Raw genomic sequence first — 24,005 nt, forward strand, 5'->3', positions numbered from 1 at the left:
AAATAAAAATGATTAAAATAAAATAATCAAATTAAAAATAAAAATAAAATTTAAGAATTAAATTTTAAATTAAAATTATAAAAATAAAGAAATAACATAAAAAAATAACAAAAAAATATAAAAATATAAAAAATTAAATGATAAAATGTTAAAACCCAAATTGAAAAAAAAAAACATTCTAAAAAATAAAAAATAAAAAATAAAAATAAAAATTATAGAAATAAAAAAATAAAATAATTCAAAACATATTAAAAAAATCAAAACAAATTAAAAAAAAAAAATTAAAAAAAAAAAAATTAAAATAAATTAAAACCATGCAACACGCCCGCACTCCCTCAACCTCCTCCCTCTCTCCCTCTGCCCTCCCCCATCCATTCCCCTCCTCCCCTCTCTCCCTCCACCACCCATTCCGCCTCACCCCACCTGTGTGCGCACCACTCCCGTCCTTCCCCCCCCCCCCCTCTTTCTTCACCTCTTCCTCCCTGTGCCTCCCCCACACATCCCCTTTTTTCTGAGGTAGAAAAAAATAGCTCGATTTTGAAAAATGGTAATTCAAAATATATCGTTTTTTGGAGCATATTTTTGCCACTTTAAAAATTTTTATGTATCAAGTATGAACAATTTTTTAAAATTTTAGTAACTTTCATGCTAATTTTTAAAGTGTGATGTAGCATCAACACATTTTTTTTAAGAGGGCTTATTTTTGACAAATTTTTTAATGTATCAAGTGTGAACATTTTTTTGTTTTGTAGTGATTTTCATCTTGATTTTGAAAAGCGCTCATGAGCATCAACCCCTTTTGTTTAAAGGGCTTAGTTTTTACACTTTAAATTTTCTAATCAATTAAGTGTGGATAATTTTTTTTAAATATTGGTGATTTTCATTTTAGTAATAAACATAAAAATAAAAGTAAATACATGACAAAAAAAAATCAAATACAAAAAACATATAAAAACCAAAAAAACAAACAAAAAACCTATAAAAGTGTAAAAAAAAAAACATAAAATATAAAACATGACAAAAAAAGTGATAAAAACATGTTAGTAGCAAAACATAAAAATAAAAAACATCAAAGAGATTTAGAATAGTCGATGAAGGAGCGCGCTGTTAAGGCGCTCTGTAAGCAAAGGTCATCGGTTCTAGTCTCGCCAATATCAAAAATCCAGCATGGTTTCCACTGGTGTGGCTCATGCTCGGTGCGTTCCTAGGGTGACTTTGATAGCTTAGATGCACTTGAGTCGTGGCATCTCAGCCATAGGGTAAGAATGATTTTCATGATTCACCCACTTATCAACCACAAAAAAAAACCATAAAAATAAAAATAAAAAAAACATGACAAGAAAAATAGAAAAACATAAAACATAAAAGATGTTAGAAATAAAACATAAAAATAGAAATAAAAAAACATGACAAAGAAAATCAAATAAAAAATTATATAAAAGGGGAAAAAAACTAAAAAAATGTAAAAAAAACCAAAATTAACTTGTAAAAAAAAAAATTGAATAAAAAATTAATGAAAAAAACAAAAATAAATTAAAAAATGATTTTTTTTTCAAAAAAAAATATATAGTTTTAAGAAAAACAAATTGAAGCACAAATAAAATTCTAGAAACATTTTTTAAGTTAAAAAACAAATAAAAATAAACTTCATTAGAAAATGAAATTAAAATAATTACCAAAAAAAATTAAGAAAAAAAATAAAAATAAAAAACAAAAATTAAATAAAATTGAAAATTAGAAAGTATTTAAATTAAATAAGTTAAATAAACAAAATAAATAAAAATTTAAAAATTATAATTTTTATTTAAAAAAAAAAGCATTCTAAACAATTAAACAAAAAAATTATAAACATTAAAAAAATAAATAAAAATTCAAAACATATACAAAAAATAATAATAATAATAAATTAAAAGAAAATAAAATACAAAAACAATTAAAAAAATAATAATTTAGAAAGGAAAACAATAATAATAATAATAAAAATAAAAACAATTAAAACTGTGCACCCCGCTGCCCCTACCGACCCCTCCCCTCTCCACTCCCTCAACTCCCTCTTCTCCCCTCCCGCATCCATCTGTCCTCCCCCTCTCCCTTCACCCACTGCTCGACCCTCTCTTGTGCCTCCCCCACCCGTTCCACCCTACTCCACCCATGCCCTCCCCACCCACTCTCTCCCCCCCCTCCCTCACCTCTCCCTCCCCCTGCCTCCCCCACCGATCCCTATGCCCCCCACCACCCCACAACCTACTCCCTCACCCCTCGGCCATCACCTCTCCGCTCCCCTCCTCCCACGAGAGCCCCGCGCACCTTCCTCCCCTACCCAATCGGGCCCTCAGTAAGTGGCCAAGAGGCTGCAGACCAATTCTCTTGGCCGCTGGCTGGGGGCCCGGGTGGGTAAGGGAAGGCGGCACATGGGGGTCAAGGGGGAAGGGAGGAGAGAGGCGAGGGCGGAGGGGTGAGGAAGGGGGAGGGGCAGAGGGGTGATGGAGGGGGAGAGGAGAGGGGAGGGGAGGGAAAGGTAAGCAGAGGGGAGTGTCGAGGGTGGGGAGAGGAGAGGGGATGAGAGGGAGGAGTAGCGAGTGGGGACTGTCGAGGGTGGTCAGAGGAGGGAGTAAGGGAGGGGAGAAGAGAGGGGTCAGGAGGGGGGTGAGGGATGGCAAGGGTTAGGGTTTTATTTTTATCCTTTTTAAATTGTTTATTTTTTTATTTATGTATTTATTTATTTTTCTATTTTTTATTTATTTTTATTTATTTTTAAATAGTTTTTTATTAATTTTTTTCATTATTTTCTCTTTAATTTTTTTAAATTTTTTTTTTTTTTTATAACTATTTTCAATTTATTTTTTTAGATTTTTTTTTTTTAACTTTAATTGAAGCTTTTTATTTTATTTTTTTTAATTTTGACAAATTTTATTTTTTAATTTTTAATTTAAATATTTTTGTTTTCTTTTTTTATAATTTAAATTTTATAATATATTTAAAAAAATAAAAAATTAAATTAAATATGTTTAATTGTTTTGAATTATTTTTTATTTTATTTAATTTTTTGCTAATTATTTAACATTTATTTAAATGATGTTTTATTTTTTATTTTTAACTTAAAAAATGGTATATATATATATATATATATATATATATATATATATATATATATATAAAAGATTGTTTATTTATTTTTATTTTTTTTGCTTATTTTATTTTATTTTTATTTAAATTTTTCATTTTTACAAGTTCATTCTATTTATTTATTTATTTTTATATCTTTATGTTTTGTTTTCATGTTGTTGTTGTGTTTTTTTTTTATTATTGTTATGAATTGTCCCCTTGCCCATTGAGCCTCGATGTTGCCGAGGATTTTTTATTCTTTATTTTTTAAGTTTTTTTTTTGGTAATGTTGTATTTTATTTTTGTAATTTTTGTTTTATATTTTTTTATATGGTTTTTATTTTATTTTACTCTTTTTTTCCTTTTTTCTTTTCTATTTTTCTCTTTTTTCTTTTCTTTTCTTTTCTTTTCTTTTTTTTTTTTTTTTTTAATTAAATTTTACATGGTATTGTTAATTTGTTTTACGATTTTTAGAATTTTTGATAGGTGAGATTCATCTTTAGGTGGAGGTGGCTCTGGTTCTAGGGTTTAACTAAGCAAGTGATAGAGGGCAACAAGCATCCATGGAGACACAGGGAGGAGGGAGCTCCACTCCCTCGTACAGGAATATGGTAGCAAACAGAGGAAGAGGAGGGAAAAATAACAAACTTCCATAGCCCTTGGAGGTCAAGGAAAAAAAACAGAAACTCAGAAGGCAGAAGGCAACAAAACCAATGCAGATTAAGGGGCCCACGAAGAAGACTGTCAGGAGGAGAAAGAGGAAGACGGAGGTCAAGGATCAGAGAATAGAACTAAGATGGAGCCTTGTAAGCCCAAGACCATAACTAAACCTCGAGTTATTTTGAATGACCCAGCTCTGCAAGCGCAGAGGGATCACACGGCTAACTATGCCATCATATGCAAATTTATGGGAATCTGGCCATTAGAGAAAGCATTGTACACCTGGATAAAATACAACTAGAAAGCAAAGGGGGAGTTAAATATACGTCTTGGATCCAAAGGTTTTTTCACCATGGTGTTTACGAACATGGAAGACATAGACAAAATTTTTGAAGGAAGGCCATATTTCTTTGCAGCTGCTGGTCTCTATATGCAGCCATGGACAATGAACTTTGTGCCAGAACGAGAAACCTTCACTTCGGTACTGGTATGGATTCGACTATACTCCTTACCTTTAGATTACTAGATGCCAGAGTCTTCAAAAGCTATAGGCAATAAATTAGGTCATTTCTTAAAAATTTCAAAGGAAAATCTAAGGGTAAAATATACATCCTATGCCCGTATATGTGTGGAGATGGACCTATCAGGAGACCTTCTAGATGAGGTCATTCTAGAACTCTATGATGAGGAATGGGTTCAAGCAGTTGATTATGAACATATCTCATTCACATGTCACAACTGTCATGAGCATGGGCATCTATCCAGAGAATATCCTCTCAATAGAAGGGAGGAAAAGCTAAATACCAATAAAGGAAAAGACCAGACAGGTTTCACCAAAGTAGGAGGAAAAGGAAAAGGAGGAGGAAGGAAGACACAAAATAACCCTAGTGTGAATGATAAAACAAAAAGTTACAACAGTTTTGAGATCTTAGGAGAAAAAGAAGCTAATGGAGGGGATAAAGAGAGTACAGAGAATCAGACAGCAAGGGGGAAAGAAAAAGAGACCAGCATGGAGTACACTCAGGAACAAAATGAACACATGATGGACCCTTTGAGTACCATGGAAATAGAAAAAGACCAAGAAATGACTCAGAGTGAAAGTGGTACATAGGATCAAGATTTACAGGAGATCCTAGAAAGGGAGAACCTAGAGCTGGAAAAGTTTCTAGAACAGGGAGGCAACTTGGGAATAAACTCCATCCCTCAAGAGGACGTGGACAAGGTCCAATAGATATTCCTTAGTAAGGCACATCAAACAATGGTAGGAGTCAAAAGAGGACTTAACGACCAGGAAAACAAAGCGACTTCCTCAATAGGATTAATAACAGGAAAACTAACAAAGAATCCAGGCAAGAGGAGGGGAAGAAAGAGACATAAAGAACTGCTACTAGAGTGTGCAAAACTCATGATTAATTCAGGAAGGATGAAAGACCTTTCTAGTTACTCCTTTAAGACCCCACCTCAATGAAAATCAAAACTTGGAACATTAGAGGACTAGGGAGTAGAAGAAAATAGAAGAATCTAGGTAAAAGAATTAGAGAGGAAAAACCTGACATAGTATTCATACAGGAAACAAAATGATCAGTGGAGATGATCGACGAAAAACATAGGAAATGGGTAAATAGATATGAATACCTTGAAGTTAAGGGAAATAAATCTACTGGTGGTATTCTCACTCTATGGGATCCACAAAAATTTGGTGTGATTGATGCGGAGGCATCTAGACATCACCTTTCTCTGATTTTCCAGCCGGTGGTTGAAAGACAATGTTACGTGATCACCAATGTCTATGGTCCGCAACCAATGGAGGGAAAACTTTGACTCCTCACAACACTAGAGGATATGAGGAAGAGATACCCAGCTCTACCCTCGATTCTTGGAGGTGATTTTAACATAAAAAAATCACTCATGGAGAAGAAAGGAGGAACTAGAACACTTGGTAGAGACTCAATTTCCTTCCAGAACTTCATCACCAACATGAAATTAGTTGATATGGAAACAAGCAATTGAATCTTCACTTGGAATAACAAAAGAGGGGGCCCTACCCAAGTGGCCTCAAAATTGGACAGATTTATGGTTTCAGAGGAACTTCTTCTTAGGGGAAGCAACATTGTTGCACTCATACTACATTTTGGGGGTTCAGATCACTGGCCTATCCAATTGGAAGCTTACCTTTTTGACAAACCAAGGAACACCCCCATTAGGTTTAAAAATACTTGGCTCACACATTCATATTTCTTCACAAACATTGAAAAATGGTGGAACGAAGAGCTTCATCTTCAAGGTACAAAGATGTTCCTTCTTCATTGCAGGCTCAAACACATTAAAGGCAGACTCAAAGGGTGAATAAAAAGGAATTTGGTAACATCTTCAAAGCTAAAGGAGAGGTGGAAAAGAAACTAAAGGAAATAAACCAAATTCTTATCGCAGAAGGCTATACAGATGAAAGGAAAGAGATGGCAGAGCCACTCCAGAAGGAGTAGCATAACAGATGCCTTCAAGAGGAAATACTCTGGAGATAGAAATCCAGAGTACAATGGATTAAAGAAGGGGAGAGAAACACCAAATTCTTTCACAGATCCACCATAGCTCACCGAAACAACAATAGAATTGTGAAACTTACAGATCAGCATGGAATAGAGAGAAACACTCATGAAGAGATGGAAAAGGTTCTACTCCAGCATTTTCAGAAAATTGTTGAGGAAACCTCGGAAGATAGATACCAGTTTACAGAAAAATTCACTCAATACATCCCTAAATCGGTTACCAGAGAAGATAATTTCAATCTCAATAGACTAGCAACAGAGGAAGAAATTGAGGAAGGTATGAGAGAGATGCAAAATGGGAAAGCACGAGGCCCAGATGGCTTTAAATAGGACTTTTTCAAAGATTGTTTGAGGATAGTGAAACAGGACATCCTGGAGGTAGTGGAAGACTCTAGAAGATTTAAGAAAGTCTTAAAGGCGCTCAATGAATCTTTCATAGACTTAATCCCAAAACAGGAGAAGGCTACCTCTCCAGACAGATTTCGGCCTATAGCATTATGCAATGTGATATACAAAATTATATCCAAAGTCATTACCAACCATCTCAAACCTGTCCTCCCAACCCTAGTGTCAGAGGAACAAACATGCTATGTGGAAGGAAGACAAATTCTAGATAATATAATTCAAACACATGAAACGGTTCATTCACTCATTACCAACAAATAGGCAGGAATGATAATGCAGCTAGACATAGCAAAGGCCTATCAAAAACTTAGCTGGTCGTACATAAGAAAAATTTTAAAATCATATGGCTTTGATTACGATTGGATTAAATGGGTTATGGCGCTAGTTACCATAGCCAGCTGTTCAATTCTTCTCAATGGCTCTCCTTCCAAAACCTTCATGCCTTCTAGAGGTCTTAGTTAAGGATATCCTCTTTCTCCTTTCCTTTTCATTCTAATGATGAAAGGGTTAGGAAGAGCTATCAGAGCTGCTAAAGAAGAAGGGAGAATTCAGGGTCTGAGACTCACTTAGGGTGGGGAAACGGTGACATATCAGCAATTTGTGGATGACACAATGGTTCAAGGCACACCCACTGTCAAGGAAACCAAAGCATTCAAACAGATTCCGAGTGAGTTTTCTAGGGAAGCAGGCATAGAGGTAAGTCTCACTAAATCAAATATTTTCTTTTTCAATACAGATATTTTTGAAATCTTTCCAAAATTTTGGGTTTTCAAAGGGAATCACTGCCTGTGAAGTACCTAGGAGTTCCTCTCACTGACAAACCGCTTCACAAGGATACCTGGGAGCATGTTGTTAATAAGCTAAAAGATAAGATTAGTAAATGGAAAAATAGAGGACTAAATCTAGTAGGGAGACTGATTGTCACTAAGGGTGTCCTCCAAAGTATCCCTATCTATATGTTATCTTCCATTCCAGAACTAGCTGGTGTAGCTACCAATATAAGAAACATTCAGAGAGACTTTCTCTGGGGGGAAGGTGAAGAAAAGAAGAAATGGGCCCTTGTCGGATGGGACAGACTATGCGAACCTAAGTCGCATGGTGGCTTGGCTCTTCATGACCCAGGAATTTTGAATAGAGTTCTTGGTGCCAAAATTTGGTGGAGATGGCTGAAAGAAATACAAGCCCCCTGGGAAAAACTTTGGAAGTAGAAATATGCTAACGAATGGAAGGAGAACAATCTAATTAGAATGACAAGACAAGTAAAAGGTTCTGCAATTTGAAACAGGGCATGGGAGAACAGGACCCTAGTCCAAAACCATAGTTTCTGGGAAATAAGAAATGGTAACCTAGCTTGGTTCTGGGAGGACAATTGGCAGCAAGAGGACAATCTCCAAAGTCAAGAATTAGCAGACATTCACACCGATACCATCAACAAAGGACTAAGGTGGGTAAGTGACTATTGGGACCAATCAAGGAACAATGGGAAATGGAGAACTTGGAAACCTCTAGATTATAGTGGAATGGGCATGTTGTATACTCAAGCTATAGCCCTTCAAGGTATTTTAGACAACAGACAAATCTTGAACTCAAACTTGAACGATCAACTAAGATGGGGAAAGAACAAGACAAGTCTCTTCAACCTTATGAGCACTGATAGGACATGGAAAGAAATATGGGAAAATCCTCATTGGATGAAAGTAAAACTATTCAAGTGGCTGGTTCAACAGGGCAAGATTTTGACATGGGATAACCTAAGAAAAATAGGCTTTGCTGGCCCCTCAAGATTTCACTTATGTAGACAACAAGAAGAAACTACAAATCATCTACTGAATAGATGCACTTTCACTACAATACTTTGGAATTGGGTTGGAGAAGTCTTTGAGTAGAAAGACAGAGATGTCAATGACATCACTACTATGATGAAGAATTGGTGGAAATTTTTTTCGGACAATGAGATCATTAACTCTGCCTGGATGCTGACCTCGGGATTCATAATATGGAATGTCTAGAAGGAGTGAAACAACAGGATTTTCAAGGAGAAAGCGAGTCTGGTGAGCAACATCCTTAAGCTAATCCTTAAACAACTCAAAGAGACTGTTCATATCGTGGGAGGTGCAGGTTCATCCCCCTCAGGGTTCTATGCAGCTTAACAAGAAGACCTCAGCAGATAAGTCTTCTTGGCAACCCCCTTCTCATGGCTTTTTAAAATTCAACATAGACAAGGCTTCAAAAGGGAATTCGGGAGAAGCTGGTTATGGAGGGGTCTTGAGGGATGAGGAAGGAAACATACAAGTCATCTTCCACAGTTATCTAGGAAAAGCAACCAACAATATGGCTGAGCTCATGGTGATGGAATTTTTCCTGGAAATACTGATCAAGCACAACATTCACAATGTCATCATTGAGGCCGACTCGGAATTAGTCATTAACTTAGTGAAGAGGATAAATGCTGGCGCTACTCTTGAGAAAATCTCATAACACTGGAGGCTTCTGCAAGTCTACCAAAGAATCCAAGTGCACCTAAGAAGGCTGAGAACTCTTAGGTTGGTGCATGTTCGCAGGGAAGCCAACAAAGTTGCGGACTGGCTTGCAAATGAGGGGGTACGAAACAAGCATATCGACTTGTGCTGCTAGTGGGAGGAGATAACAGATGACAGGTTGAAGGAGGGATGCTCATCCAGGGCCATCAACGACCGACAATAGCATCAGGAAAAATCAAGAGACAGAATTTCCGAAACAGAGCCACATAGATGGGGTCTCGTTGATCTGGATTCATTATGAAATGTTATGACATATGTGAGGTCCTTTTTAGGATGCAGGTCTATGTCGACCTCCTTAACCTAGGTAACAACAAACTAGCAGTCTGAAAGGGATGAAAGGAAGGAGGGGATCTTCCTTTGGCCCTTGCACCGGAATCCAGATTTTCTCGGCAGGCGCAAAACCCCCGCTTGTATTCCTGTGATCGCTTTACTGTCCTCAGGGTGGTTTCCAGTTTATCGCATGCTCTTTAGGTCGGAAGTGGTTTTTCACAATCGGGAGCGATTCCACTCACCATGTGACACGTGGCCAAGGGTGGGGAGGAATTACTGCCCTCATCACGCGCTAACTATCGGTGCTATTAGTCTGCACGATATGATCCCTAACCATTGGATCAAGCGAGGACAATCCACATTTAGGATTGAGCGTGCTTGTTGGTGGGTCCGATACAACGGTTATGTTTCGAGCTGTTTACATGAATCACGTGCAAATGGTGGATTTCGGGTGGTAAAAGTGATCGCCGATTATGCCAAAAATGGAGCCGATATGATTATAAATTATCGTTTACAAGGTTCATCGAGTCTGATATGTTTGTTAAAAGGTGAGCTTGTTGGCCAGCCGATATGTTTTTCATCTGCTAGATCTTTAGCTTAGGATCCAACGGTCAGTTTTGGACTGCTGGTTTGTGTTGGTGGGCCGCATCCCTCGGTTCACTTTGTCGTCTTACAACCACGGATTGGGGTGGGCCTGTCATATTGGTGGGCCCCACTGCCGAGGTCGTCATTTGTACACTATTTCTCCTTTTTATTTGAATAGAAGGATCTGCTCTTGCCTTAGCAAAAATAAATAAAAATTGTTTTACATTTTATAGATATTTTATGTCATTACTATATATTTTTTATATTTGATTTTTTTTGTTATGTTTTTTTTATGTTTTATTACTTACTAATTTATTTATTTTTTGCAATATTTGAATTTTTGTTTTCTTATGTATCTTTCTATGCAATTTGATAGTTGATTTTAAATTTTTCGTTATAATGAATGGAGTGTGCGCTACAATGTGTTAATTGTGTGGTTGGTCTTTAAGTTTTCATTACAATGGGTTGAGATCACCTATATTGCATGTCAATTTCATAGTTGATTTTTATTTTTATTTTGCAATGTATGAAGTTGTCTTAGGCTAAGATTTCAAAATTGTTATACGTTTAACGTTTTAAAAAAATTACTCTTGGTATAATAACTCTTTCATTCAGGTGTTCATTTTTAAAGTTTTTTAGTCATAAATTTTTTCCATAATGTCATGCTTGAAATATTTTGAAAATTTAAGATTGTTTTGTACTCATAATATTTGGTTTGAATTCCATGGTTTAAAAATTATCAATATTTTAATATTTTTCTAAGTCGTGATATTTTATCTTTAATGATATGGTTGAAAACAATTATAAATATTTTTTCTTAGCACCACGCTTGAAAATTTTTGGAATTTTAAGGTTTTTCAAAGATGTAATATTTTAAATTTAATGTCATGCTTAAAAATCATTTAAATTTTAAAGGTTTTCAAAGACGTGATATTTTATCGTTAATTTCATATTTGAAAATCATTGGAAATTTAAAGTTTTTCAGATTCACGATATTTTGTTTTTAATGTCATTATTAAAAAATGTTGAAAATGTACCCTAAAAACAACTTTATTCTGACATCAACACTTTTTGATTTCAAGGTGTTTTTTTCACCAAACAAAATGACTTTTATTGTTTTTTAATGCTATTCTTAAAAATATTGAAAATTTACTCTGAAAAAAAATAGTGATGCAGAATAAACACTTTTTATTTTTGAGTTTTTTTTTCATGTTTTTTTGGGATTTTTGGGCTCAAGTACCTATTTTGAGGTAATAGTTCCCATTTGATTGGTAACTATGTTTGGAATACAAATCAACAATCAGAACTTAAAACAAATTGAAAATTAGAATAAAACCTCAAGTATCACTTCATACCATGGTATCTTTGGTTGCAAGAAGTGCTTCTATGCATCGCGTGTTGGGTAAAAGAGACTAGTGGATGATGAGGGCTACCATTAAGCAACAAAATGGATGGAAAACCACTGACCCTGTCTCACAGAGAGAGGTGGAGAAAACCCTGAATGAACAAAATGAGGGTCTGGGCAACGCGGGAGGAGAAGGTAGTTACTCTCTATCCTCTAGCTACTCTCCTTAGCCGTCAATGAAACCCGGAACATCCACTATCTTTGATGAGATGTTGATGTCATGGAGGGTCATTTTCATTGATCTACCGTGGATTCGACGAAGGTGAGTTCTCCAAATGAACAACATGCAAGTGATTCTAGAGTCTTCATAGGGTATGGCTTACATGAACCCAAGGGTTCATTGGTCGTGCATTATAAAAATCAAGTTGAAACCATATTTCCAAACCAACAACATAATAATATTTAAATACAACAAAACATAAGGTTAACAAAGTAAACATTAGTAAATATACAATACATTTTTTTATGTGGAGATGTTACAAAAATCTATATTTGTCACAGTTTTTGTTTTTGTTTTATTTTTGATTTGTTTTGTTTTATTTTGTTTTCTTATTTTTTTTTTCCATGAACACTATTTGTTTACATTCCATTTTCTTTGTTTTCCCATTCTTTAATTTTGCTTCTATAGATCTTTATAACACTATCTTTCTTCATTCATTTTATTGTTTATATATTTTCATGTTTTTTCCCTTTCTATTTTTAACTCATCTTATACAATATTCTTATTTTTTGTTTTTTCTATTTTCTTTTCTGTTATTTTTTATTTTTAACTTCATTCTTACAATTTATTATTCTATATTTTTATCATTTCACTTTATGATTTTTTCAATTTACACTTTACATTTACATTTACATTTTCATTTACTATTTTTAATTTTATTTTTATTTTGATTTTTATTTTTATATTTATATTATTTTATATTTTTCTTCTTTCTTTTCATATTAATTTTTATTTTTTTGGCTTCTTATTTTTCTTATTTTTATTCTTTGTATAGCGGTTTCAAATTCTCCATAACGAAAAACACAATAACATATCATGCCTCTACCACTTGAACTAAACTCCCTCAACTTTATTCTTTACACTACTATTTTGCCTTTTAATTTTATTCTTATATATTTAAATCAATAGACAATATAATTTACATTCACATTTTCAAATTCTCGAGGACAAGAAACATAATATGTATCATGGCTCTACCACTTAGAACTAAACTCCCTCAACTTTATTCTTTATTCTTTACACTTTACTATTCTTCCTTTTATTTTTATCCTTATATATTTAAATCAGTGGAGAATACAATGTACATTCAGATTAACTATGAAAGTTTATCTATTCATTTTAACTTAATTAGAAAAAAACGAACAATACAGTTAATTAAAAAAAAAAAATAACATTATCAACTTCATAATATCTTTTTTTTTACACTTTATTCCATCATTATTTAATATTTAAAATTTATATTCTTATTTTTATTTTTCCTATTTTAGTTTTTTAGGTAGTTAATATTTAAACATTAGTATATATTTTAAACATTATTATATACTTACGTAATATTTTAAATGGTAGATTTCATTAATACAGAAAGGTGTGTAAGATGTTTATATTGAATTTGGTTGTGCAAATTTATTCATTAACTTTAACTTCATTAATTTTATCTATTATAAAAGATGTTTAAGATATAAATTAATATATCAACTTAAAATAGGAAGAAATAGATAGAATGATAACCTTTTAGTACAAATTAATATATCAACCTAAAATATGAAGAAAAAGATGAAGCGAAGTTTTTATATTCGTATTTTTTCACTGATACAATGTTATCATCAAAATTATTCATACTCTTATAGATTCAGGAATGGAGAACACTCATCGAAACATTTTTTTGGTTTATTGGTTAATTTATACTTAAACAGCAGCTTATAATAATACAGCTGCTATCATGTTCATAAAGGTAAGAGTTTTCCTGATTAGACAAGCTTTCAGTAATTATAGTTGCATTTTAATTTATATATAATATTAAGTTAGATATATTTAATTTCGGATTTAAAAGGAGTCTGGGGATTAAATTTTTTTCAAATATTTTAATTAATAAAAACAAATTTTAATAGATTTATAAAATATATAAATAATTTTTTTATTAGCTTTATAAAATATATACATGATTTTTTTTAAAACAACATATAATATACATGGTTCTAATTAAAATATTTTGCATAATATATCCATCAAATATTTTAATATATTTCAAAATGGTTTTTAGTTAATATGGATTTTCACATAATTTAAAAATTTTCAAATTTAAATTTAGGTTGAAATGATTTTGAAAAATATAAACTTTAAATATTTTATGCATATATTTTGTAAACGCTCCAATAATTTTTTTCCCGTGGAAAAAGTCGTAATTTCTATTAAGTCAAAAGAAATTACATTCTGTAGATGCTGAGCATATGCATACTGAGGCAGGATGCCTCTCAAAACTTCTAAAGGAGACTGTTAATTGTTCCAAAAAAAACTGAAACAGATAAACGATCATAAAAAAAACAATCCTCTCTCCAAACTGTTTATCCACGCAGGGAGTTCGGAGAGGTATCTATCCAAGAGACCATCTGTGAAATAGAGAAAGAAACATATACAAACTGTGTTTGACTGTTGTTTGTTGTGCAGCTGTAGGTTGCTGCCCCAAAAAAACAAAAAATGAAAGATAACTATGATTGTCCGCCATAGTCGATACTGACCATTATAACAGTTATATATATAAAGCATGAAAATAAAACAACATTTTGTGCATGTTGGGACCCCTTTCAGTTATGAGTGTCCCTTTGAGCCTGATAGTCATCAAAGGGTCTGTGATAGTGCTGAAAGAAGGTTCCATCCAGATCTTCTTGTATTAGCCAGTCCGCTTCTTGCCTCTGCGCTGCTTGCTTGGATAGGTAGTCCGCCCGAGTGTTGCGCTCCCCGAGGAGAAGACAGCACCCTTTGCAGCTCTGGATCGCGTCAGAGGAGGAGATGGAGGCCGAGTCGAGTTTGAGACTTGCTTCTTGCGGCGAGGTGCACGAGGCGCTTCCATCGTGTCCGATGTGATGATGTGGTCCGTTCTTGGTGCCATTGCCACTGGGGGGTTTGGTTGTCCTTCTGTGGTAGGCAGGTCCTGGTCTAATGTTGTCTGTTGGGTCTTCTGGAGGAGCGGGAAGTCCTTATATAGATGACCCACCTGGTGGCATCTTCTGCATCTATAGGGGATGCCTTCATAATCGAGCTTCTGCTTTCTTGAACTGGATTTCGATTGTATGGTGATGTTTTCCGTCACCCCCCCTCTGGTATCCATATGCACTAGAATTCTTGCGTATGCCATCGCGCCCGACGATATGTATGTTTTATCTGATTCCATGAAGGTGCCAAGTGCATTTCCACTTCTCTTAAAGATATCTTCAGACCAGTACTGCAGAGGCAACCCTCGTAGTCTGACCCAGACTGGACCGATGCCTAATAGCTCCATCTCCGGGTCGAATAGTGGCGTCCATCGCTTGAGAAGGACCAGGGCTTTCTCAAAATGCCAGAACGATGAAAGGATCCAGCTCGTGTGGTCCGCCCGTGCAAATTCGAGTGCGAACCACCCTCGCACAAAAGTCTGGACCGATGGAATCTCCGCGAGGTATTGACCCCAAATCTCAGTCGCCCATTGCTTTAATTTTGCTTCCGATGCGTGTCTTCCTTTAATCCGACCCACAAGAATGCAGTCCGCTAGATCCATAGCTTCCCCCCAACGAATATCCTCTTCTAGTCTGATAAAAGCGTCCTCCGAAGTGGATTTAAAACAACGCTGCTTCTTGGCGGGGCGGGAGGACAGGTGGGGGAACAGGTGGGGGGAACAGGTGGGGGAACAGGTGGGGGGGGAGAGGGTTAGATCCGGGAGGGGGGATGGCTTTAGGGAGGGGAGGGACCGCATGATAGCTGCCACAGGGGGCGGAAGGGTTCAAGGGAGGGTTTGTTACCTAGATGGGAGGGTTTGCCACGGGGAGAGGGGATCTCTGATGGGATAACGGGGGGAGGGGTAAGGGAGGGTAAATCCACTTGTTGGGGGGTACGCCATTCGGGGAGGGTTGTAAACAGTCCGCTAGGAAACCCAGTGTAGCCAGAGAGGGGAACGAGAAGGAGTTCCAGGAGGAGGGCTCGCCAAGGAAGATGGGGGAGGGGAGAGATGGGTCAGTGCGGGGGAGAGGTTTTCAAAACTAACAGACAAATTCCCACTGTGAAGACCCCCAGATGAAGTAAACGTGGAACGCCAGATGGAGGTATCCGCCAGCGGAGACTCCGAATAATCCACATCCTCTGAGTCCATGTCGACAGCTGCAATATGCCCTCCTCGGAAAACAGGTAACCGCCCGTTAGTGCTCTCCTCGAAACCTGGTAATCGTTTAGGGTTTGTACCGACAGTAGAGGGAAACAGTTGAGCCTGAGCAGGTGAGAGATCGTAGCAACAGGTCACTTTCTCCGGTAGCAGTGAAAACGACGCCTTCGAAGAGCTGTCGGCCGATCCGGAGGGTGGGCGCCGTTCCGATGCAGGGAAGATCAGGTAGCCAGGAAAAGAAAATAACCAAGGTAAAAAGGAGTAAAAACTGAGGGCAAGGTTAATAAAGGTGAAGGGAGTCACGGGGCGCGAGGGAGAAAACAGAAGCCGGCACGGAAGCCAATGAATAAACGGGGTGGAGAGTACGGGTGTGGGTGGGGTTTACAGGGCCGTAGGACGGCCTGCAAACCCCTGTCAGTAGGGTTCCATAGCTGAGGTTGCAGAGCCCGTCATTCCATAATTGTACTAGTAATTCACCTCTTAAACGCTCCAACAATTAAAATTCAGTAAAAAAAAATTACATTTGTAAACATAGTATAATATATAAGAAAATTTCTATTATAGTTATGACTTTTAAAGTTTAACAACTAAATAGAAGCTGGAATAGGTATACGGTTCAAGCCATAGGTGTCAAACTTAATGAATGTTGTACTTTACCATGTGATACACGCAATCTCGGCGTGGATGATGCACAGGTGTCAACCTAGTCTTCATTCCCGCTATCCAACTAATCTAATCGATGATTTTTTAATGGGCATTGTCTTCCATGGCCTACTCTACCACGGTACGTGGCACGAGCACGGTCTGGGTCTTCGAGTAATGCAATTGAAGTAATTCTTTAGTAGATTCACCTCTATTCTCTCCTGTTTGTCTACCTCCCGTCCATGAGGTGGGCCTCCTCGACCCAACCTCCCCCCAAGCACTACAGCAAGACCACCGTCTTTGCAAGATTTTAGCTCTGTAAGCTTGGGCTATCTGGTCATCACCAGACTTAGTGTCTCCTGCTTGATTAGAGCGTTTCAAGCCTGCACTATCTGGTCATCATCAGACTTAGCGTCTGATGCAAAATTTTGGCACTCAAGCCTGTGCTATCTGGTCGTCACGAGACGTAGCGTTTTTCCGCAAGATGAAGGCACCTTCCAGCGCTATCTAGTCATCACCAGACTTGGCGCTCCCCCTCCCCCCAGCTTCCATTTCCTGTGGAAACCTCTACTGTTGGGGAAGGTAGTTAGGGTTTTTTTTTTTTGGCAACCGTCATACTTAATTTTTAATCCTCCTTTCATGAGGAGTCATTGCAGTGATTGACAATCTGTTTATTTTAATTAGCAATAATGAGCAACATAACAGTAATTACGTCGTAAGGCGTTCCCTCTAAAATAAAATTTGCTCTCTGCCTACGTGTCATTACTTTGCACCATTAGATGATATGTGAGACGATTGAGCCATGTTGAGTCATTCGATTATGCTGAGGTAGTTGCAACTCTCTAACTGCCTAAGCAGTGCAAATTTCTAGAGACACAGAAATAGCCTAGGGCTGTTACTAGCTAGAGCACATCAACCAGCAGGGTCGCAGAGCTCGAGGGTAGATATTCGGATACCGAATGTCTCTGTGGTACGAACATTTTCCGCATAAGAGGCTCCCGGGTGAATATCCACTGCTCCAAGCCCATTTATGATAAATGGCTCAAGATTTGTCCGACTACTTTTATGATCTCCATCCAAAATATATCGAGAAAATAATGCAAATCCATGATGAACTTTATGGTATTTTCTGGATCGTTCTCTATTTTCTTCTCGACCTCATGTACTAGGAGAGTAGTTGTTTTACATTCCTGCCAGCTTCCACGCTCTTTTTCATTATCTTTTCATGTTTCTTTCTTAAGTTTTTCATGTTTTATATCTTCTTGTACTTCTCTCATGTCTTACTTTGTGGGAGATGCTCTATGCATGGCCTTTGCATACTATGTTCATGTAAACTTTTTGCAGCACTACCTTTGCATACTCTATTCATGTAACATTTTACAGCATGGCCTTTGCATATTCTGCTCATGTAACGTTTTGCAGTCCTACTCATCATCTTAGGTTATCAATGGACCCTAATAGCAAATGCATTTCCTTACCTGGGAAATTGCATCTCACCCGTATTTTGTGCTGCTTCATTGTTTTTCTAGTCATTATTTATGTAGGAATCTTGTTCTAAGTTCATTCATTTAGCGGAAGCAAGCTTATTGACTTTGCTGTAACATGCACAGAAAAAGCTCACAAATGTAAAGTCTAGAAAATGGGGCGTGTGGAAAATTTCTGGTGACCATGAATCCGAGGGGAGAAATGAAGCTTCCATAAGAGGGTAAATTCAAATGGGGAGACATCTGAAGTTATATCTGCCGCTGCAGAGGCTTATAGCGCTGTAGTGGCCACTATTGTGAGGGCTCCTCCTAAAGACTTCAAGGTTGTCAGAGAAGAATGGGCCACTATTCGCATACAGACTGCTTTTTGAGGATTTTTGCCATTTGGTAACCATTCTTGATGCACGAGCCTCTATAGATTGTATGGTTGGTTGTTTTGAGAGATGATTGTTTTGAATCCATTGGCTTTGGTTTGGGTTTTACAGGCCAGAGGGGGGCACTGCGAGTGCTGAAAGGGTTTGTGATATTACAAGCATTATTTCGAGGTTGTCATTTTTGCAGCACTACCTTCGTACACTCTGTTCATGTAACTTTTTATAGCATGGCCTTTGCATACTCTGCTCATGTAACTTTTTGCAGTCCTGCTCATCATCTTAGGTTATCAGTGGACCCTAATAATAGATGCATTTCCTTACCCAGGAAATTGCATCTCACCCATCTTTTGTGCTACTTCATTGCTTTTCCAGTCATTAGTTATGTAGGGATCATGTTCTAAGTTCATTCATTTAGTGGAAGCAAGCTTATTGACTTTGTTGTAACATGCACAGAAAAAGCTCACGAATGTAAAGTACCGAAAATGGGGCCTGTGGAAAATTTCTGGTGACCATGAATCCGAGGGGAGAAATGAAGGAAGTTTCCATAAGAGAGTAAATTCAAACGGGGATACATCTAAAGTTATATCTGCTGCTGCAGAGGCTTATAATGCTGCAGTGGCCACTATTGTGAGGGCTCCTCCTAAAGACTTCAAGGTTGTTAGAGAAGAATGGGCTGCCATTCACATACAGACTGCTTTTCGTGGATTTTTGCCATTTGGTAACCATTCTTCATGCACGAGCCTCTATAGATTGTATGGTTGGTTGTTTTGAGAGATGATTGTTTTCAATCCATTGGCTTTGGTTTTGGGTTTACAAGCCAGGAGGGCACTGCGAGCGCTGGAAGGGTTTGTGAGATTACAAGCATTGTTGCGAGGTTGTCAAGTAAGGAAACAAGCAACAGTTACCTTGAGGTGCATGCAAGCACTTGTTAAAGTTCAGGCCCATGTAAGAGCTTGCTCGCTGTGTTCGGATGTCGACTGAAGGCTTAGTTGTGCAAAAAATGATTGATGAACATTGAATTCGCCAAAACAAACTGCGAGAATCTGAGGTATTTTAACACTCTGGCCACTATGGTTTAGTAGCTTACTCTACCCACACAATAGGTCGGAGTGCCGAATCCTGTGAGTGTCGGATTACCATATGTCAACTGTAGTTTAAGATATATATGAAACCACAAGCAAATCCTAATCATCATCATGTTTACTCTTATCATGAAAATTTCCTGCACAAACGCTTCAGGCCCCTGTTCTGATTTGTGCTCAGACACCAAACCAGGACTACTCATGAAGAAAAGCAGCTGCCCTTTCTGTAGACTTTTCCTGGCCATATTGCTTTTCACGACCCTTGTGCAGTGGACTAGATCATACCTCATATAGATACTTCTTTATCATAGGTCTAAAACGATCTCGGTTTTTCTTACCAGTTGCTTTCCCTTTGTTTCTAGATATGTTAAATTTCAGTTTCTGACAATCCCATCACTTATACTACAATAGTAATATCTGTGTGATGTGGAATTGCCAGAATAATTCTGATAACCTAAAAAGCTTTTATGTTTTAACTTGCAAAAAATTGGCTCTGTTATCCATTTTGTTTCAGAAGTGCATTGCTTGTTTCAGGAGGGGTGGTGTGATAGTCAAAACCAATAATATTTCTGCATACAGAAGGATATACATTAAATATTAGCACCATCAGCAGATGAGCCAAAATAATGAAATGATTTATGTTTTCATTGGAATGTGTATTTTTAAGAGACTAGCTGGAGTGAGTATACACTTGTGGTAGCAAGGTTCAAAGAGTTCAGCAGGCTTTCGATTTCCAATTTTAGATTGAATTTTAATCTTACTGATACTGGGGTCTGTTGTTGGGATTTTTACAGTCTCTTATTCAGCTGGAAAATGTAAAATGTGTGGCTCCTGCCACAATAGTGAACTCTATGCCAATATTAACTTTTGATGGAAATAAGTCTGAACAGGGATCGACAGATGAAATGGAGTAAGGGTTTATCTATTATCAGGTTCTCATGTCTTGTATTTAGGATACAATGTCTATCATTGTTCTTAACAACCTAAGGAGATGATTTATTTTCTATGATTTTGATAATCTATGTTTTGGGACGTTGTGTAGGAAATGTGCAATATGCCAGTTTGAATATGAATTTGGTGACCAGATCATCTCCTTACCATGCACCCACAATTTCCATAACCACTGTGGGGCAGAGTGGTTGCTAAATCACTCTAAGTTGTGCCCCATATTTAAGCACGACGTTATGGACCAGAAACCTGTGGAAATTGAATTTGGTCCCTAATCTTCTGCAACTAAAAATGGCAAAGAAAAGAAACACTGTACAGTTCCTTTTTTTTATAGAATTCAGTGGCTGATTTGTAAATATTACTGCAGTGGTATTTCTTCGTTAAAAACAAATTTATGGCCACAACTTTGTAAACAGATGTAATATTTAAGGAGAAATATTGTTGTAAAGTGTAGAATTGCCATCGTATTTATTCAGAATCAGCAAATCTATTCTCATCAGAATATGCCTCCTTCCTACCAAACAACAACTTAAAAATCTCAATATTTAAGAATCCGAGCATTGCCAGAAGATACCTTATTTCTGCATTTTTTGGGTAGATTTGAAGTACATGGTTTGTTGAACATGTTGTATGCTCAATGCCCCACCTATCTTTTTGGGCAATAAGTTGTATGCTCATGTTTCAGGAGGGGTGGTGTGATAGTCAAGGAACCCTTGAAGAAGTTCGTGCAAAACTGCAAATGAGACAAGAGGGTGCAATCAAACGTGAGAGAGAAATTGCTTATGCTCTCTCCCATCAGGTACATAACTATGTTCAATGTAGAAAAGTCACTTGAAAATTCATTTGTATAAGTCCTTGATTGAACACTCTATTTCTGGCAGATTTTAAATGCTGTGGTAGAATCCTCTGCACAAGACCTTAGATGCTTCCACGCTCTTTCTCATGATATTTTCCATTCAAATCAGCTGAGAAATGAAAACTGTGATGATTTTGACCTTGAAATGGCATTATGTAAGTTGCTTCCCTAGGGTTGAATTGTTGCAAGCAAGTTTCATAGAATAATGGATTCTCATGATTTAACTTTTCCATCCAGTTAGCATTCATTAACTGATGCATTTCTTAAAGTTTGTTTTCTTTTATTGAATACCAACTTATTAAGTAGAACTATGACCAATTTAATCATTGCATGTTTCAGCCCTTTCATTATCATTGGCAGATCCTCCTCCATACTCAGGGGGCATTGAATATAGTAACCAAGGCACTATTGACATGTCATATGAGGTATGCCTCTAATAACTAGATATTTGCCTGAAAGGAGATATATTAGTCTTCAGATTTTGTTATCATTTGTCTTCCCCTTATTCTTGTTTTGGTAATATTTACATATTTCTAAGATTCAAGTCTCTGCACTTTGCAGGAGGAAAAATGTATTATGTTGTACTATGCACGTTATTGTTAATAATTATTGGTGAAAATAAATTTTCATGGCATTAGTGGAGTAATCACTTGCCCTCTTAGGGGATTGAAGAGCTTTCCCCTTTGTGGAACAAGTATAAGCATGAAGATATCTTTGTGTGGACCTCCTAAGGTACGATGAGAATATGGGTTGCCTAATAAGCATGGAATTGCATATGAGGCTTGAGCCATGAGCTTTGCTAGCTCAAAATCAAAATCAAAATTTCTTTCAAATGGCAACAAATTCTGTTCCTTAGTAGTGTGTGTCCTAAGTCCTGAGGGGAGCAAGGGCAGCAAACGAACTTCTTTCTAAAGAACTAACAAAAGGTTTGATGCATCAGTGCTTCTACAAGGGATGTCCAAACATTCCTGTTAGCTTTGTCATGTTCAAGAGTTTCCTCACAGAGGTATAGGTAGGTCCATTTCGTGCTAGGCGCGTGCCATATTCTATTAGCTGATTCTGTATCCGTTGGATAGAAGATCCATGTGTCTTAATCACTTCAATGCGTTTCATACATCTTTCGAATGAGAGAGTGGAAGGCTTTGTTATGAGGGCTTGGTGTGCATTACGCGTATTTAATTCTTTTTCCAATTCAAGTACATAAGAAAGGAAGTCCACATTCCTAAGTGGATAGCCACAAAGTTAGAAAAAATTGTGCATGACTTTATAACGTTAAGTGGATTTGGCTTCATTGGGTTTTTAATTCTGAGAACCTTAGCGTTGATTCTTGAATTGAAAAGATTCCAGGTCTAATGTCAGGTTCAATCACGGTGATCCATATTAGGTAATGCTTGTTGAGGGACATAAGTTTATATTCTGTATTTGATATGAAATACTTCAAAATAATCCTTTTAATATTAATAAGGTTTTCTGTCCAGATGTCATGGATTTTTAGTAGATACAAGGTTCACCTCTTTCTATGCCTAACCTTTACTATAAGTGAAGTCTTGTACAGACATGATTAGGGTCTGTTCCTTGGTCTTTTACATACATGACAGAGTTGCCATTAGACTTGTGTATCTGATTCTGTTTGATAGCTAGTTTGCGTAGTTTGGAAATTTGTTGAATAGGGAAATAATTCAGGCCATCAAACCTGCGTGATATATGTTCAAAACCAATAATATTTCTGCATACAAAAGGATACACATTAAATATTGGCACCATCAGCAGATGAACCAATATAATGAAATGACTTATGCTTTCATTGGAATGTGTATTTTTAAGAGACTAGCTGGAGTGAGTGTACAATTGTGGTAGCAAGGTTCAGAGAGTTCAGCAGGGTTTCTGTTTCCAATTTGAGATTAAATTTTAATCTTACTGATATTGGGGTATGTTTTTTGGATTTTTACAGTTTCTTGTTCAGCTGAAAAATGTAAAATGTGTGGCTCCTGCCACAGTAGTGAACTCTATGCCAATATTAACTTTTGATGGAAATAAGTCTGAATAGGGATCGACAGATGAAATGGAGTAAGGGTTTATCTATTATCAGGTTCTCATGTCTTCTAATTAGGATACAATGTCTATCATTGTTCTTAACAACCTAAGGAGATGTTTTATTTTCTGTGATTTTGATAATCTATGTTTTGGGACGTTGTATAGGAAATGTGAAATATGCGAGTTTGAATATGAATTTGGTACCCAAATCATCTCCTTACCATGCACCCACAGTTTCCATAACCACTGTGGGGTAGAGTGGTTGCTAAATCACTCTAAGCTATGCCCCATATGTAAGCACAACGTTATGGACCAGAAACCTATGGATACTAAATTTTGTCCCTAAGCTTCTGCAACTAAAAATGGCAAAGAAAAGAAACACTGTAGAGTTCCCTTTTTGTAGAGAATTTAGTGGCTGATTTATAAATATTACTGCAGTGGTTTTTCTGAATTAAAAACAAATTTATGGCCACAACTTTGTAAACAGATGTAATATTTAAGGAGAAATATTGTTGTAAAGTGTAGAACTGCCATCGTATTTATTCAGAATCAGCAAATCTATTCTCATCAGAATATGCCTCCTTCCTGCCAAACAGAAACTTAAAAATCTCAATATTTAAGAATCTGAGCATTGCGAGAGGATACCTTATTTCTGTGTTTTTATGGTAGATTTGAAGTACATGGTTTGTTGAACATGTTGTATGCTCAATGCCCCACCTA

At 36.7% G+C, this 24,005-nt stretch overlaps 1 pseudogene across 1 annotated transcript; it reads left to right on the forward strand.

Annotated features, from left to right (window-relative positions):
• The first annotated feature begins 15,854 nt into the window (after window positions 1-15,854).
• On the forward strand, window positions 15,855-23,936 carry LOC149144771 (uncharacterized; annotated as a pseudogene). The gene is made up of 12 exons (XR_016265132.1): window positions 15,855-15,937; window positions 16,019-16,090; window positions 17,852-17,915; window positions 18,118-18,212; window positions 18,477-18,507; window positions 18,819-19,083; window positions 19,183-19,345; window positions 21,002-21,194; window positions 21,277-21,406; window positions 21,591-21,676; window positions 23,203-23,318; window positions 23,451-23,936. The product of XR_016265132.1 is annotated as an uncharacterized LOC149144771 (transcript).
• Window positions 23,937-24,005: the final 69 nt, after the last annotated feature.

This window comes from Pinus tabuliformis, chromosome X (genome assembly GCF_031772625.1).
Source record: "Pinus tabuliformis cultivar Carrire ecotype Pingquan chromosome X, CPIR1, whole genome shotgun sequence".
Lineage (NCBI taxonomy): Eukaryota > Viridiplantae > Streptophyta > Pinopsida > Pinales > Pinaceae > Pinus > Pinus tabuliformis.